Genomic DNA, 18,529 nt, shown 5'->3' with positions numbered 1-18,529 from the left:
GGATAACCTCTGGGTCATCTACTCTACGTGTCATAAGCCAAACATTCATCTTATCAGTAGACTCCCCCTTACTAGTCATCTACATTTTTTTTAGAAATATGAAAATTAGAATCCAAATAATTTGCAAATATACAATGTTTATTTATATACAAAAATAAAACAATAAAATGTAAACCTCATGCCGTATCTGAGAGAAAGTAGTAGGCCCTGTGGTATGAGCTATGCCGTGAGCTCGCCGATTTTTAGCGTTCCTACTTGCAATTTTCTATAACAGGTTCAACAAATGTAAGTATGTAAATATGATTTGTATGTTTACATATCATAAATATAACATAATTGTATACCTCAGCATCGGAAGTACACCAATACTCCACAAGTTGTTCCCACTGGCTTGGCACAATGTTCATAGGAACATCACCCTTCAGATTAGGATCAGAGCTTCTAGACTTGAAATACTTAGCCTTAAGCTTGTTCTTGTGATCCTTCCATATGCCGTTGCAGTTTTTCATGCAGATTGGCTTGTACTCCTCTGGACATATATTCAAATTGTCTTATAAAACACAATTTCAAAGTTTAATGCTAAGTATAACACAAATTTGGAATTCGAATTTGTGGACAAAAATATACTTTTACCTTCACATCCTTCCAGATAGCATCAACAATATCATTAGGCACATTGTTCCAGTCAAGAAAAGTAAGAGGAACAATGTTACCATTCCGCACAATAATGCCAAGTTGAGTAGTTAACTTGGCCACGTTATCCCCTATTGGGCAGTAATTTCCATCAAATTGTATGTCTAGCTTTTTACCAGTACCCCACTCTTTAATGCCCTTGGCACATCCTCTACCACGCCTAGTCGAGGTTGATGAAGAGCTAACATGACCTGCGATATACAATAATAATAAACAATATGCAATGGTAATAAACAAATGCAAATTTAAATAATGTGAATACAAATCATATCAAATAAACCTGAGGTGGGCTGTGAAGAAGTCGAAGGGTCTGCAAAATACAATGAGAATAAACAAATTATATATAATGAGCAAAATATAATCAAATACATATATAGGACTATATAAATTCTCAGAACGACTCATCCCTCTCCAATCAAGATTTCATGGTCAGGTTAACGTGCCTATTTTGCTATAAAAAAACAAACAGACACAGATATTTATTAAATGATACTAAAAAGAAGGTTTAATAAAGGTAAATGAATACAGATATGTTTGGTCTCAGTTTCGATTTTTCACTATTGTTTGGTCTCAGTCTCGGTTCTTCACCAAGCCATTCAATATGAGACACCACCCAAAGAAACCACAGTGTGAGAGTTGCGACCAAACATAATTGAAAACACACAAAAATAATAAATAAATCAAGCACAAATATACAGCAAGATTTATTTAATTTTCTCACATCACTAAAAATATAAGCAAGATTTACACCAAAATTAGTCTAGTTAATGGGGTCTGGAAGGAGTAAACTATAGTCTCATAGTGGTGTGTTCAATGGAAATGAGGGGTAATATGATAAAAATAAATCATTAAATAACTTATTTGAGTGTTCCCAAACCATGCCTTAATACATATTGAATGCCTCTTTATCAAAATAATTTTAATTGTGAAAGTTGGAGATATTGTTATAAATTTTAAATAAAATTTACAGTATTAAAAAAATAAAATTAGATTATGAGTAATTATAAAGGGCCTCACCTAGATATTTCAAAGTCATTTTTTTATTAAAACAATAATAATAGTAAATAAATAAATTTACAAATAGAAAAAAAAATTATATTCATGTATATTTGTTTTTTATTTTTTTTTGAACAGGTAACACATACATATATATATATATACAGAGAGACAGAGAGAGAGAGATAGAGCATACCTAAGTAGTTGTCGTCGTCGAAGCACCACCGCTAGCCCTTCGCCGTTCGTCGCCCGTAGCTCGTTTGGGGATTTTGGGGGAAAGAAATTTTGTTTCAAACAATTTTACGGATTTCGATCCAACTGAGCGGCAAGATGAAAGGGAAGAGGGGGGGGGGAAATTTTTTTTTTTTACTTTTTGCGACGGGACGGTTTACACCATCGCAAATGATACATAATTATTAATAAACCGACGTCGTTTTGGTAATCCTTTTTTCGTGACGGACATTTGCCGTCGCAAATTGTCGAGTATTTGCGACAGCAAACTTATGTCGTCTCAAACATTTTTTTTTGGCGACGGTTCAACACACCGTCACTAATACTTCCTCATTTTAATACCTGCCCGTGCAGTTTTATTACCGACGGTTAAACGCCGTCGCTAAAACTATTTTTTGCGACGGTTAATTTTGCCATCGCAAAAGACCATTTTTTGCGACGGGGAACGCGCCGTCGCAAATGCTTCCGTGTTTTTTGCCCTCTTTTCTTGTAGTGACTATAACTTTGAAAGTATGGAGATTTCTTTGCGTTTGTGGTTCATTCCAGAATCTATTCAATGTGATTCAAATTTTAGGAGAAACCAAAGTCTGAGTGGTGTTTACCAAACATGTTGGCATTTGTCCCCTGTTTTTTCAAGCTCAATGGGGTGTCTTTAGAATTTGGTTTGTTAAGTGCTTCAATGTATAATATTATTTTTGCCTTCTTTTGGACGCTGTCAGAATTCCACTCTTCAAGAGGTTAGACAGAATGGATTCACCAACATTGTATTATTTATTTCATGGAATGTGGAGCTTAGTAGGGTTTTGTCTTTTTTTTTTTGCTGGATTCTAATTCTGAGATTTTATATACTTAGTTGTCTACTATGCCGTCGCCTGTAGGTCATGTTTTGCGATCTTGATGGTGTTTGGACAACTGGATAAGCTATCCAGTTCTACCGTTTGAAATTTTGTATGGTTCCTGTTTTTGGGAAACAATTTTGTTACCCACATTCCTAATTGATCTTTCTATTGGGATCTCTGGAACTTGGGTTGGTGGAGTTTTGGAACTTCTTTGTACATGGAGCTAGATATCAAACTTGCTGCCTTGCAATTGTAATGATTAATTTGAACATTTGATTAGGTGGTGTTAGTTATGCCATTTTTATTTTTTGAATTGTGGGCATACAGGAAAGATTCCAATCTATGGTGATGCTTCTGCCAAAGCCACTTTATATAGGGATAGATTTCTCTTGTTGCTCCAGAGGCTTTCTCGTGATCAACATTTTTCTATGCCTGCATTTGATACTGAAAGGTCTCAGTTCGGTAGCTGTGAGGTAACTTGTCTCTCTGTCTTGCACATAAACATATGGAGATTGGACACACATATGTTAAATTAAACAAAGTGTGCTTATTTATGTGTATATGTTGGGCAGATATCTCCAATTCAGAGTCTCATTAGGCTAACAGGGAGAAGATGGGTCATGGGCGTTATGTCTCAGTTAGAGGATGGCCATTTATACTTCGAAGACCTCACTGGAGCAGTTGAAATCAATTTGTCTCATGCAATATCCTCTACATGTTTATATTTTTCCCTTTCGAGAGACTTTATTGTTTATTTTGAATGCTTGGATTTGGGCTACTGTATAATCTCTAAAAGCGAAAGTTCTCATTTATCTGTGGAATAACTCTATCAAAAATTTCCTTTGTAGGATTCTTTCAGAAAATCCTTGTTATTGTTGCATTTTTTTTTTTTTGAAGAATTTATTAAGGGAAGAAATGGAAAATAATGCATGAATGTTGAGATTTTTGCAAATATGTCTTTACGTTTATTGTATATAATATTTGAATATATATATGATTGTGGTTTTTTTTTTTTTTTTTTTTTTGCGACGGTAAGAAGATGGTCGCTAATACATTTTAGGCTTTTTTAAAACTCTTTTGCGACGGCAAAATATCAGTAGCTATTAGTAAGTTAGGCGATCGCAAATAGTTTGCGACTGCTATTTTGCGGTCGCAAAAAGTATTTGTCACTCTTACATTTGCGACCCTCATTTGCCGTTGTATGGGCCGTCGCAAAAAAGTCTTTTACGACTATTTTTTTTATTATTTGCGATAGCTTGTGGCGGTCGCAAAAAGTATTTATGATTTACTTCAAAATTAGGATTGAGTTCATGACTGTTGCAAATTTTAGAAGGTTATAAGGGCAAAAATATAAAAAAAAAATATCCTTACAATAAAGTGATTACTGTCTCTCCTTAACTATAAATATATAAAATTTAGCAGAACAAGTTACAAGTACAAAAATATAAAAAAATATTTTTACTTATAACCAAATAGTTAATGTTTAATATTTATTAAGATTCATATTATCTCAATATCCAACTAGTAGCAGGCTCCTTTGGTCATGCCCTTGAAAGATTGCTAGTCGGCCCCTCCAATCCTTCTCAATAAAATAACATAAAAAATAAGAAAAATCAGATTATTAGAATTGATGCGAGATTAATAACAATTTCTGGACATGAAAATCTAAATAAATAATCTCAAGGGATTGTCTTGGTGATGAAGGTCTAAACTCCATATAGGGTCTTTTAGGTTCAAAACCTCCTATCTAGATACTGAATTTTAAAATAAAATAAAATAAAAGTATCAATGGATATTATACTTGGGGTTGGGAGTAGATTTGCCATATAGGGTCTTTTAGGTTCAAAACCTCCTATCTAGATACTGAATTTTAAAATAAAATAAAAGTATCAATGGATATTACAACAGCGCTTCCGACCCCAGTGGGGGTCCGACCCCCAGTGAGCTGTCCAGCTCTCATTTGCTGGAAAAAAAAAAAAATTATTTTTTTTGCCCAATCACAGGGCGCCACCTCACTGGGAGTCGACCCCAGTGAGTGTATGAGGCATTTCTGTGGATATTATACTTGGGGTTGGGAGTAGATTTGTGTGTGTGGAGGGGGGGTGGAATTTCATATTAACGTGGAATTTAAAAAATAATTATAAATGAATGGTAATTTTTATTAATATTAATTATTAAAACTATAATTTTTTTTTATACAGATATAATAATGTTCTCAAATTACATTGACAAGTAATTTTCCCTTTTCAATTTTTTTTTTTGACTCTTTTTATACTAACTAAAATGACTTGCGATAACAGGATAGTCAAAGTGGTGAGAGCCCCTTTATCAGACGTAAGATTTGGATTTCGAGTCTCATTCGTGCCCTAAATTAGATTATACACTTATATTATAAATATTATAACATTCTCAAAAAATAAATAAACAAATAAAATGACTTAATGCAGTTGTGATTTGACGCAAAACTATCATGGCACCAATTTCTTTCACATTCATAATTGGATACTGGTTTTTGGTGTTTTTTTTTTTTTTTCTTCTTTGAGTCCGTGGACTCACTACAAGTTCGAAAATTTGATTTCTTAATTTTTTGAAAATTATTTTCAATTAAATTAATTTCAACTAATAATTATTATTGTACTTTATTATATTTATCTTAAAAAAAAATAGACCACAATGACAATTTTATAAATGAGTTGGGCTTCTATCAAAATAAAAAAAAATTGTGGGGTCTATAACAAGTCGTATTTCAGTTATTCAAATTGTGTAAAATTCTGAATATATATTATATATAAAACAAATTAGATCAATCTAATAATCGTAATTTTTTTTTATCGTATTTGTCTCCGAAAAAATAGATAACAAGTATTTAAAAAAAAAAAAATCATCAATTTTCTTGAGACAGACACAATAAAATAAAAATATTATTATTATCAAATTAACCTAAATTTTTTTATACGGATAATATACACAAATGTCTTCCAAAAGAAACTGAATTCTTAAAATGAAACCTGTAACGGGCCTTTGAACTTGAAAAAAATTCAACCCCTAAAAAATAAATTAAATTAAAAACATTTTATATTTTTTTACTAACCCACAATGACTCAAATTTTGCACCCTTATACAGGGATTCAATTTTTTTTTTTTTTTGATAAAGTACACTTTACACCTTTGTGCTTTGTATCAAATCTCATTTTGATCCTTACACATAAAATCATAATAGTAAACACTTTATACTTTTGGTCAAATCCTACTTTGATCTCTACACATGAAATCATAACAGTCAATCCCTTATGCTTTTGGTCAAATCTCATTTTAGTCTATACACAAGTGTCAATGTTCCTTTCTGTTACTCCATTGTTTTAATCTTTAACAAAATTCAGTCATGTGATAAGAATATGAGTACGAAATAAGAGTAAGAGAGAAAATCATCTACATCTTTCTACAAATACACACAAAGGCCAAGTTTGGGGAATTAGGATCCTCCCCTTGAGCCCCCTCCTTCATTTCCTCCTTGCATGGGCCTTCGGGTCTACTTTGAGGCCCAGTTTTGATAATCCGAACCGTTCATATTTTTAGATTTATTCAGTATATCATACCTGTAAAAAATCAAGTTGATCGAATATCATAAAGTATGTGTTCGGAAAACTGTTTATTAAAAAATAGTTTGTAGTCCCAATTTTCTGAACGCATACTTTCTGATATCCGATCAACTTGATTTTTTACAGGTATACTATACTGAATAAATCTAAAAATATGAACGGTTCGGATTATCAAAACTGGGCCTCAAAGTGGACCCGAAGGCCCCTGCAAGGAGGGAATGAAGGAGGGAGCTCAAGGAGGGGATCTGGACTCAAGTTTGGGAACACCCCAAAAAGCCAAAAAGCCAAAAAGTTACTCAAAAAGTTAAAAAGTTATCACTATTCACCAAAAGTCAACAATTACGGCTGCACAACTCCCAATTCTAATTTTCTCCTACAAATCAATTTTTACAATTTTTTATTACACATTTTTCCATAAAAAGTCAAAAAATTAACCCAAACATTCATATTTTCAACCTCAACTTTTTAGTCTAAAAAGACAAAAAGTGCACTTATTTAGTCTTCCCAAACTTGGCCTTTGTCTTAAAATTTACATCAAATTATGATTGTATTAGGTTAAACAAACCGTAACAATTAAGAAGATAAATTAAGATTTTACATAGATTGAAATTACAAAACTCAGTTTTCCATGCGTCTTCTGTCTTCATTTTTTTCTCTTCAATTTCTCTGTTGTCATTTTTTATTTCAAAAGTTCTATTTTCTTGTCTCTTCATCTCAATTTTCAACATATAAACACATATACACACACACACACACATATATATATATATATATTATATAACTCTCGCGTGCTTATCGTATAGAACAAAGTATATATTGGTGAGAAATATGAATAATTTTCTTCTTTTACCTTCATTTCGTAGTCACATTCTTGTCACATAATTAGATTTTGTTAAGATTTAAACAATTTAGTAACAGAAATGAGACATTGACACTTGTGTAGGAATTATAGTGAGATTTGACCAAAAATGTATAGAGTTGACTGTCACAATTTTATGTATAGGGATCAAAGTGAGATTTGACTAAAAGTGTAAGACATTGACTGTCATAATTTTATGTATAGAGATCGATATGAGATTTAATACAAAATATATGGGTGCAATGTGTAATTTGTTCTTTCTTTTGTAAGACAATGAATGTGATTAAATCATTGATTATAATTTTTCAATCAATCTATTTTATTATTTTTTTTAAAAAGAAACTATACATTAAAATTTAAAATATTAAGACTATAGTAAAGTAACCTAACTGAACCGTCACTGAAGCAGAGCTTTCATACTGTAAAATGAATCCAACATGTTGAATTAAAAAAATAAAATAAAATAATCCACATGTAGTACAACTGGCGGTATACTTGTGCGATGTACGGCATAAAATATATATTTATTAAGAATAAATTTTTCTTCGGATTATCTTTTAAAGTCAAAATGTAATTTTAGATTTAAAAATTGTTAGAAAATCACATTTGTGATATTGTTTAGAAAATTTGATAATTTTTTTTTGAAGTCTATTATATTATTTTTTTTAAAAGATTTTATGCTTAAAAATAACTTACAATAAGATAGTGTTTGATAATCTAATTTAGTATTTAAAACTGAATAGATTAAGTGATAAATAATTAAAAGTCTGTTTGATAACTATAATTGATATCCCTTAAAAATTAAGTACCTCTTAAAATGTAACCTAAAAGTTAATATAATTTTAAGTGATATAAATTTACATAATTATAACTGAATTTATAAATACTAAAGATAAAGTATCGACACACTCCAATCAAATATATATATATATATATATATTGATATACACTATTATAACTCACTGTCACCGCCATCGTTACCATTACCACTAACACCACTTTCATCACTAATGTCATTATTGCAATAAGTGCCGCCATCATTTTACTACCACTATTATATCATCATTACAGTCACTACTGTCATTACTACCACCACTACAATAACCACTTCAACTCTTCACTTATACAACTATTGTCACTGTTGTCACAACCATCACGATCATTTTACTACCACTGTCATATCATCACCGTAGTTGTTACTGCCATTACTATCACCACTACAACAACCACTTCAACTCTTCACTTGCACAATTATTGTCACTGTTGTCACAACCACCAGAACCATCATATCACCATCGTCGCTATCTCTTTTTTTTTTTTTTTCTCCCTCAATAATATTACCCTTTTTTTTTTCTCTCTCAATAATATTACCCTTCCATCATCACAACTATCATTATCAATTAATCTTTTCCACTATTGACATTAGTGTCGTATCTAATGCCATCATTGCCTCCTTTACTATTATCAATTCCCAATCACAATATAAAAATTTAAAGATATACAATTTGAATAAAAAAATTTAAATTTAATCATGTACCTATCAAATAGTTTATTTTAGTTGAACACTTAATTTCTTATTGAATAACTTTTCGACTTAAAAAATTCATCATTAAGTTTTCAGTACTTAATTTTTCAATTTTTAATTTTCAATTTTATCAAATACCACATAAGTTGTAATAAATTTATTAAAAATTTTCAGAGGGAAATACATTTATAGTTTTTTTTTTTATTTTTTATATTTAGATTAGAAAGTTATTGTTCAAAAATTGTTAATTATTATAAGGGCAAATTACCTATACCTCCTTTGAGGTTTAGCTAAATTACAAATTCTTCCTTGAGATTTCAAAAATTACATCCCACCCCCAAGGTTTATATTTGCAAAACAATTTAACCCCTACCATTAACTAAACGTTAAGAATGGTTAGCTGACATCACCAAAATATAAATTGATGGACAATATTGCCCCTGCTGAAATCCTTTTGATAAATCAACAAAATTTACAAAAGAATTACGTTAAATGGAGAAAAAAAAATTAAGTTTTTGGAATCATGTGATTTGTTGTTTTAAAAAAAAATTCAGATTTTTTTTTTAAAAAAAAATAAAAACTAATTTAATAAAAATAAATATAAAAAAATATATTTAATTTGTAAAAATTATTTCTAACCCCTCAAAAGATAAAAATATATAAAAATAATATTAATTTTTTTTTTCTTATTTCTTACCAAATTCATTTTTAATTTTTTTTAAAAAAATTTAAAAATAAATTTCTAAAAATCAAAACAAACATATTCTAAGAATTTTTTTGACATGCTATTTCTTGTATTTTTAACATATTTAATTATTTGTTAATTTTATGATATTTTCACCATCTGACACTACAACATATAAAAGTTCTAGAGACTAATTTTTTTGATCTCTAAAAGTGAAACTTTTGTTGCAAAAGATATTTAAGGACTAATTTCTATCATCGTGAGGATAGTCGCTAAAAGGTCGCTCTGGAATGTAAGCAATAAGGCTTTTAGCGATAAAATTTTGAAAATATCAATAATAAATAGACTTTTAGAGACAAAATAATTTGGTCTCAAAATGATTTATTTTTTAAGACAAAAAATTTGATACCAAAAAAATAATAATTAATCACTAATGTTCAATTTTCATTACTAAAAATATAATGACACTTTTCGCAAAAAAAATATTTGGTCCCTTAAAAATAATTTTGTCCCTAAATTTTAGTCTCTAAAACCTTAATTTTTTGTTGTGTGATAAGCGCTTTTCTATTTTTATTTTGCATTTCATAACTTATTTAAAAATGATAATTTAGCTAAACCTCAGGGGAGAATTTATAATTTAGTTAAACCTCAGGAAGAAATTTGTAATTTAGCTAAACTTCAAGGGAGTATAGGTAATTTGTCTTTATTTGTCAAAAGGGCATTTTAGTCAATTTATGATATTCGTTAACAACGTTAATTGTAATGGGACGGGATATAATTTTTAAAATTTCAGGAAAGAATTTGTAATTTCGTTAAACCTCAAGGGAGGTGTAAGCAATTTGCTGTTATTATAAATATTTTAAAATTACATATAATAATAAAGTACAATTAGTCGATGCTTATTTTATCATTAAAGACTCTCTTCAGACTCGTTATTTTGTTGCACCAAGCATTTTGAACTAGACAAACAACATAGGCACCCAACGTATGGAGATATCAATACGTATTTTATTAATATTGTATTGATTTTTAACTTATAATATTTATTATCTATTTTTTGTTTCATTTTCAAAAGTATTGCAATTTAATAAAATTTTAAAAATGTTTTTATATTGATAAAAGAATCAACAAAATAGCTGTAAGATTTAAAAATAAATAAATAAATTAATAAATTGTGTGGTAAATTTTTAAAAACTAACATGGATAGGTATATGTATTGCATGTGTTGGCATCATGCTTTTGTTGAAATTTAGGGCAAGTTTGGCATGATTGAAAAAAGACAAAAAGTCAAAAAGTCACTATCTTATTTAAGTCACATCATCTTATTTAAGTCACATCACCTCTCTAACACATCACTTCAAACCCAACCCAAATCAAACTCATATTTTATAAAATGTCAAAAAGTGCACTTATTTAGTCGTCCCAAATTAGGCCTTATTTTCCATATCAATGTCATAAAAGGACAATAATGATTAAATTTGAAAGGTTGTAATTAAGGAATTTGGTATATATTATTATAATAATGAAAGATCCAATAAATATAATTAAAATGAAAGGGCCAATGATTTCATAACACATGTAATTTTGTATTTTTTAATTCAAAAATCTAAAAAATTAGGTAAGAAGTTTTGACTTCATAAACCTAATAAAGTTTTTGCTTATAAATGGATTCATTCAGATTCTCTGAATATCTTTCCGCCTCCGTTTGGAAAGTGGGTTGACTTTTTGCCTTTTTGGTTTTTTAGCTATTTTAGCCTGGGTTATTTTAGCCTGGTTTGGGAAGGGTTTTTTGGTTTTTTAGCTTTTTTGACTTTTTTTGTGAGAGAGGATTGTAATGATTATGGGTTGAATTTGATGTTTTGTTTTTTGTGGCTAAAATAGCCTATTTGTTTTTTGTGGCTATTTTAGCCAAAAAAGTCTGGACTTTTTCTTGCCAAACGGAGGCTCCGTCACATTTTTTATTTTTATTGTTCTATATTATGACTTTTTGTCAGCAATAGCGGGCGTTATATAACAAAGGATGATATAGAAAGGGGAACATGTTCTAAAATTAGATTTTTTTAATTAATAATTTTAAAATTAATTTTTAATTATTTATTTAGAAACATGAATAACGCACGGGTATATATTAATTATGTGATAATACACGTAATCGGACAAAGTATAACTAATGACTTTTAATTAATTAAAAGGATATGAACGGGGTGGTTGGGTAGTGTTATTAAATTCACCACGTTTGCATTAAAGTTATTTGTTTTGAGATGATGAGTATAGATCAAACTGCCTTTTTTTTTGCAGTCATCACATCAGAAAATTATTCAATGCGTTTGGTTTCAGTTTTTTAAATTCAATTTTTTGAAAATTAAATTTTTTATTTTTCGTATTTTTTTATTTTTAGTGAATATTTTTAAAATTTTAAGCAATTTTTTTACATTTTTAAATGCACTTTACTTATAATAAGATATTTGTAAAAAAATATTTTTAAAAATTAATAAATATAAAAAATATTAAAAATGTATTGAATTTTCATTTATTTTTTGTTGTATATTTGGTATTTAATGAATTTTTTTTTAAGAAATTCACAAATATTATACTTTTTAAATATATTTATGTTAGGTGTGCCTAAAAATTTTAAAAAAATTACCTAAAATATTAAAAAAATTTGGTGGAAACAAAAAAATACGAAAAACGAAAAACAAGAATTTTCTGAAAAGTAAATTCTGAAAACTGAAACCAAACAGAGTGATTAGGAATTTTTAGAGTATCATGTGTTCATATTCTTTCGTTGATCATTATATATCATATCTTTTTATGTTTCTTAATCACCCAATATAAAATTACAGATCATACTTTTTCTATCAATCACAATACCCATAAAATACCATGTGACCGTGCTTTTAAAATACCCGATAATTACTCCATGAGATCTACGTGCATATACATGATTTGTTTCATTGTAAATACTGCATATATTAATGATTGAGTAAACTACACTAATCTTTTATCAAATTTGAGAAAATTACAATAAGGCTCACAAGGGTAATGTAATAATATTTGTGAAAATTACAATAAGGTTTACACAGGGTAAAGTAGTTGTTCAGTGGGTATATTCCCCCACATACCTAACTCAAATTTGACTTTTATTGGTCCTTTCAGTTTGTTCGGATCATGCAATGAGAGTGCCGACCATCGAGATTACATTTTTGAAATGAGTCCAAAAAAGCCTTTGCCCTGCCCACGGTTCGTATTTATCGAAAAAAAAAAAACTATCAATTTTATAATTTAATTAATTAGTTCATTTTTTTTTTTTTTTTGGATCTCTCATTTTATATCTCACCATTCTTAAAAAATAATTTTTTTCTTAAATTTTAATTTTTTTTAATGATATAACATTATTAAAAAGAAAACGATAGTAATGTCAAGATCAATCACAATATAGAAGCATATTATGTTAGATAATAATGGTGTTGGTGGGGTAAAATCATAATAAAGTGTATCATCAAACTTCTTGGTGTTATTGTCGAAATTTCATTGTTGCGATGCCATCAATAATGGGACTAAATTTCACCCCAGCAAAAGAATCCAAATCTCTTTTGGGTGTATCCGTGAGTTAGGCTGTTTTGAAAATTCTATTTTTGTTGGATCATTTTTTGCTAACTGTTCTACAATCAAAAATACTAGAGATCTTAAAAATTTTATCAAAATTTTTACTAAATGTCTCACATGTGTGTGAGACTCACATGATATGGGATCCACACCCATACGACACATTTGATAGAATTTTTTATAAAACTTTTGGAGTCTCTAGTATTGCTCATTCTACAATAGAGCATGTTCTCTGTCACAGGGAGAGATGTTTTGTGTGGGTCGCGAAATTAGTTGAAATGCGTATAAATTGGTTTGAACACATGGCTATAAAAAAATAATTATAGGAAAAAAAAAAAAAAAAAGAACATGTGTGTTGCATCGTATTGGGTGTAAACCTTTTGATTTTCCCTAATTAATCCGTATTTGTGCTTCCTTTTCTTTTTTTATTTAATAAACTATTTTTTCTTTTGCCGAAAAAAAAAATTCCACCCAGCAAAACAAAGCATTGCTACAGAAGGACTCATTGTCAATGTTTTGTTTGATTTTTTGAAACTATTTTCTGAATTTTTTTTTTTTAAAAAAAATAAAAACTAATTTGAGAAAAACAAATATAAATTTGTTTTGATTTTTTAAAAATTATTTTTGCCATCAAAAAGATAAAACTATATCAAAATGATAAATACTTTTGATTTTTTCATTTTTTCTCACCAACTTAGTTTTTAAATTTTTAGATTTTTTTTTTTTTTTTTTTTTTTGAAAACATATTCTACAAACCAAAACGAACATATATTATCTTCTCTACTATAGACATCCCTGTAATAGATTACAAAACAAAGTAGTTTTCGTATCCTTGCTTGAACCTTCACCTTCAGGTTTAATGTTTTTTTAATTTCTTAATACTAAAATAGACATCCCTGTAATAGATTACTAACAATCTTTGAAAACATACCTAGCTCTTTTGACAAGTGACCTCTTAATTAAAATAGGAAAAAAATAAAAATAAAAATAAAAATAAAAAGTCGTTAACATTTTTAAACAGGTATTTAAATTATGAATAGACTTTGGCGCGAATTGCTGGTGCAATCTCAAGCAGTGAGGCTCAAGTCTAGATGGAGGATGTTCCTTCAGAATTAGCTTCTCTTGTGGCTGCTGAGGCTTCTTTTACTGTTTAATCTTTGTCGTATTCCTTTTTTTTTTAAAAAAATGATCAATTGGGTTATAAGTATAAGTGTCTATATCCAAAATGCACCAAATAAGTGTCTATATCCAAAATGCACCAAATATAAGTATTTTATTTATTCTTTATACCAATAATATTTTAAAATACATAAATATATTTTAAGCCGATTGGGTTAAACCCTTGGGTTAGAAACTTAAATCTCAAGCTCATTCTAAAAACTAAATGGGTATAGAAAACTAGCCCAACTTGGTCTCATGAGTAAAAATAAAATACAAATTTCAAACCTTAAAAATATAGGATTGGGTTGAGTGGGTTAACGGATTGATATCCATCACTAGCTATTAATGCTTGTTAAATTTACAATAGCTCTCCTTAATTATTGAACATAAAAAAAAAAAAATTATGGAAACTGTTAGGTTTTTATTTTTGGTAATTCCGTTTGACAAAACTCTTTTTAGTTGTAAATGTATTCGATTTTTTATTTCAGTGAGACTCTGAGTTTTAGATGCAAATCCAATCCGAATTGTGTCTTGCAGAGAGGTTCCAGAAGTTTGAACTGTTTGTAAAAGTACTGGAAGTTGTGCTTTTGCGCTCAAGCGAAACTTCCTGCGCTCGAGCGGCCATTCTTGCGTTCGAGTGGAAATCGGGAATCAGTTTTCTATAAATATGTGGTTTCATCCATTTTTAGGGTTACGGCTTCCAGATCTTCTTCTTGGATATTAGGGTTTATATTTGAAGTTTCTTTACTAGTTTCTTTGATGTTTGGTTAAGTTTAACTCATGGTTTGAAAAGCATTCATTAAAGGATTGTTTGTTTTGTTTAATACAAAAGAGAGTGTTGTTCTTCGGTGGATTCCATGAAATTCAGGCCTGAAGCTTTGGTGGATTCCGGAGTGGCTCATCATCGTGATTCGATATCGGCGCTGTGGATTCAACGTTGGGCAAGACAATTCCAAGGTGAAGACGGGGCTAGGAGAGGCACATAGGGGTCGGTTTCATTCGGGCGTGGATTTTCTAGGTAATTGAGATTACACTTGTGTAATTCTTTTATGTATTTTTAGTGGATTGTTTTGTGGCTGTTGCCCGTGATTTTTTTATCACAATTGGAGGCGCTCCAATTGTGATTTTCCACGTTAAATCGTTGTGTGTTGATTTGTTTTTGATTGTTTGATTGTGAATGTTATTTACTCATTAAAATTGATACATAATCAAAAATCAATATCTAGGGGATTTCTAGATTTTTCAATTGGTTTCAGAGCAGATCGCTCTATTTATTTATTTTTTAAAAAATTTTTGGAGCGAGGTCTTGTTTGATTTGTGATAATGGATTCAATTCGTAAGGGAAATTCTATGGTTTGGCCACCCATACTTCACGGATCTAATTATTCTTTTTGGAAAGCTCAGATGAGATCGTTTTTAAAATCTATTGATGAAAATTTTGGCAATGTATGGGTGGACTGAACCAACGATTACCGTTGATGGAGTAACTTTCTCCAAACCAATTGATAAGTGGGATCCAATTGATTACCAAAATAGTAGTTGGAATAGTAAAGCTATCAATTCTCTCTTTTGCGCCGTCACACCTGAAGAGTTTAGTCGAATTTGCAATTGTGAAGTCGCAAAAGAGGCTTGAGATATCTTACAAACTATTCATGAGGGCACTCCTTCTATTAAACGCTCAAAATTTCAAAAGTTCACGTCTGATTTCGAAAACCTTTCTATGAAAAATAGTGAGACCTTGATGAATTTTATGCGAAGTTGAGTGACATTGTAAATTCCAGCTTCAATTTAGGTGAAAAAATACCAGAATCCAAGGTTGTAAGAAAAATTTTGAGATCCTTGCCTGATCGGTTCCAACCAAAAGTTACGGCTATTGAGGAGGCTCAAGATGTTAACAACCTCAAGCTGGATCATTTGGTTGGAAATTTCCAAATTTATGAGGCATATAGAAGTCTCAAAAAGAAACAAAAAGATGATATTGCTTTTAGTAGTGCTCATATAGTTGGAAAGGATTCTGATGAGGATTGTGAGCTTGATTCCAAGATTACGGATGCTTTCGTAAAACAATTTAAAAAGTCTTTTCTGAAAAAGAATCCTAATATTTTGAAATCAACTCATAAATCTGAAGGCAAAGATAAATTCAAAATTAATTCTATAACCTAGAAGAAGAAAGGAAAAACACAAGGGAACTTTGAAAGAGTCCAATGCTATGAATGGCAAGGATTTGGCCACTTTGCTCAAGAATGCCCTACTCGTTTGAGGAATAAAAAAGCCTTCGCTATCACTTGGGATGATGAATCAGAGTCTGATAAAGATGAAAATGACAACGAAACACAAGGCGAAGAGGGGCATGAACAATTCCTTGCTTTCATTGCAGCTTCCGAAACTAAAGGACGAACATAGTATCCGAAGAGACTGGTTGAGAATGACACTGATGATGAATCCTCAAGGAGTGATGATGAAGAGCTTCAGCAAGCTTATGAAAAAGTTGTATAAGGAATCTCTTAACTTATCCAAATTAAATGACAAACTCACTATGAAACTCAAAGCATGCGAAAGTGAGAATGTCAAACTAAATAAGGAGATTTCCGAGGCTAGGAATGATGCTGTCAAGATATCTAATGATCGACAAGCTCTTTGTGCAAAACTCTTGACTTGTGAGATAGAGAGGAATGAGCTACAACAAATCTATGCAACGTATGAAGAAAAGATTGAATCTCTCAAGATGCCTCAAGTTGCTTTGGAAGAACTAATGGTTAAGAAAGAGGAAGAACTCAAATGTGCTATGGCTACCATTGGTCTTTGGAACAAAGGATCAAAGACTTTGGACAATATGATTGGGTCTCAACAAATGTGTTATGAGAAGAATGGGATTGACTTTGGCTTTGGTGATAATAAAGAGCAAAAATGGAGTGCATCCACATCTCATGATACAAGAACTCAAGGGCAAGGGGAGCAAAAGATTCAACGAGAGGAAAGACTTCTCAATCTTCCTAGAGTTGGTAAGGTCAAAGAAAAGAAAGTGCACCCTATTTTTATTTGTCATCATTGTGGTATGTATGGTCATATTCGCCTTTATTGTTATGAGTTGCATGGGAGAATGTCTCATAGAGATGAAAGAAATTCCAACATCTCGAGGGGTGGGAGACACTTCATTGGTGGTAATGAGGTTAAAGGTTATATTAGACCTCGTTATTTTGATTTGCTTAAGACCAAATATGATCAGAGGCTATGTTTTCCTAGTCCTTGGAATAGGAAGTTGGAAACCAAGTCGAGATGAGTTCCCATTGAATGGGAAGGGAACCACAACGTCAAGACACCACCCAAGAATCGCAATTCTCACAACTTTGTTCATACTAAAGCGGTTTGGGTGAGAAAACTTAACTTGTGTTAATTTGTTTATTCGTTTTAGTTTTTGAGTTTCTGTGTGTATTTTTTTTTAAGGTCTTTTAATGAGTGCTTGTTCGTTTTCTGTCTTGCATTGTTTTAAAATAAATATAAAAAAAATCCGAAAAGATTTTCCTAGTATGGTTTCGCAAGCTTGAAATTTTTGAGAAGTCCTTGGTACATATTGGAATTGATGAGAATATCCATTACATGTTAATACGTGTATGCTTTCTGTGGTCATTACGCATTTTGGAGTCTCTGTACTTTGATTAGTATGTCTCATTCTGTACACACTCTTGGATTAGCAAATATCGGAATCTTCCACATTTGTGATTCTCTATGGACTTTTAGCAGTGTGTCTTTTTCTTTTTCTAGAGAAATTGACCTATACTAGCACATCATGGGTGATGTTGAGTCTCTTAACCACCTTCCATCTTTTTGCATCTCCACGGCTTTCCCCTTAATTCTGTACAGTTAATGCATGAGGAAAAGGCTACCTCAGAGTCACCAACCAGGCTATCCTTATTGTCTCCATGTTTTTCTACTTCGGTTTCCATACTCTTGAGCGTGTCAGCCGCCAATAAGTGTGCAAAAGAAAGAAAAAAAAGATTCATTGATTGAGGGGGAGCCTCTGCTTTTACTCACCAAATACCCATTGATTCTTAGTGGTTTGACTTTCCTTAGTTGTGCTTAGATTCTCTTGCTGGAGGTCCAGCTATCAGATCACTACTAGGATTTGAATCTTGTATTTGTCGAACTCCAAGAGTCACACATACACTTTTATCATCAGATCAATGCTTTTCATATAATGCATCACTTTCTTTCATGAGGAATCTTCTACAGGCTGTGCACATTGTGTTTTCAAGTAATTGTGTTTCTTGGATAATCTTGTGTGTTTTTAAGATACAAATATGAAATTCTTTACTTGCTCCACCATATTATTTTTGT

The sequence above is a fragment of the Camellia sinensis genome, chromosome 5 (assembly GCF_055761805.1).
Source record: "Camellia sinensis isolate YWXY chromosome 5, ASM5576180v1, whole genome shotgun sequence".
NCBI classification, from domain to species: Eukaryota; Viridiplantae; Streptophyta; class Magnoliopsida; order Ericales; family Theaceae; genus Camellia; species Camellia sinensis.
The sequence above is the reverse complement of the archived record's forward strand: the minus strand, read 5'-3'. Positions refer to the sequence as shown.